General features: G+C 33.6%; 1 non-coding gene across 1 annotated transcript; it reads right to left on the minus strand.

Moving 5' to 3' along the window:
• Nucleotides 1–520: 520 nt before the first annotated feature.
• Nucleotides 521–592, minus strand: TRNAG-GCC. The gene has a single exon. It is a non-coding gene; the product is annotated as a tRNA-Gly (tRNA).
• Nucleotides 593–951: the final 359 nt, after the last annotated feature.

Below are 951 nucleotides of genomic sequence, written 5' to 3' on the forward strand. Positions count from 1 at the left end.
AAAAAAAAATACAAATAAGCGATGAACAGATTTTCAAGCCCAAACATTGTGCCAACCCTGTGTCATTTGTTAAATAAAAATACATGTTGCCTCACAGAGGTATTACCAGGTGACATGAATTATAATAGCTGTAGAAATGTGAAAACGAAAGAATTCCAAGCCCTTAAAAATGAGGTCTAGTATAATATTAAACAAATTTAGAATCAAATGTAAATTAGGAAGTACAGCCACTTAGAACAATGAAACTTTTATTCAAAAGCACTAGTATTTTTAAGAATACTTTAAATATAAAAAACATGTGACAAATATTCATAGTAGTAAAAAGTTTTGCATGGTGATGGTGATATGTTTTCTTATAGTTGATTATAGTATAGTAACAACCAGGCTATGTAACCTCCTAGTTGTTATTTACTATATTATACATTACTATACTATTCTGTAGCCTGCCAGGCTTCTCTGTCCATGGAATTTTCGAGGCAAAAATACTGGAGTGGGTAGCCATTCCCTTCTCCAGGGGATCTTCCCAACCCAGGGATTGAACCTGGGTCTCCTGCATGGCAGGCAGATTCTTTACCATTTGAGACACCAGGGAAGCCATAGTGTAGTAACAACCAGGCCGTGTAACCTCCTGGATGTTACTATACTATAATATACTCTAGGAGAACATAAGCCCTGGTTATTAACTTGTTTCAATTTTTCTTTAAAAAACTGAGTTTTAAAAGGTTTACTTTTATCTTAAAATGGAATTTTTCCAGAGGAACACTTTTTTTGCATGGTTCCACTGAATCCAAAAATGATGTTGTGTGTGTGCGTTTGTATGTGTGTGTGTTTATGTTTTTGTGTGTAAGGGAATGGGTTGAGGTAGGGATATCGTTAATTAAAATTCACCTTGTATAAAACTTCCTTGTGAAATATGTTTTTTAAAAATCATTCTCTCATTTCTCTTTATTA

The sequence above is a fragment of the Cervus elaphus genome, chromosome 31, assembly GCF_910594005.1.
Source record: "Cervus elaphus chromosome 31, mCerEla1.1, whole genome shotgun sequence".
NCBI lineage: Eukaryota > Metazoa > Chordata > Mammalia > Artiodactyla > Cervidae > Cervus > Cervus elaphus.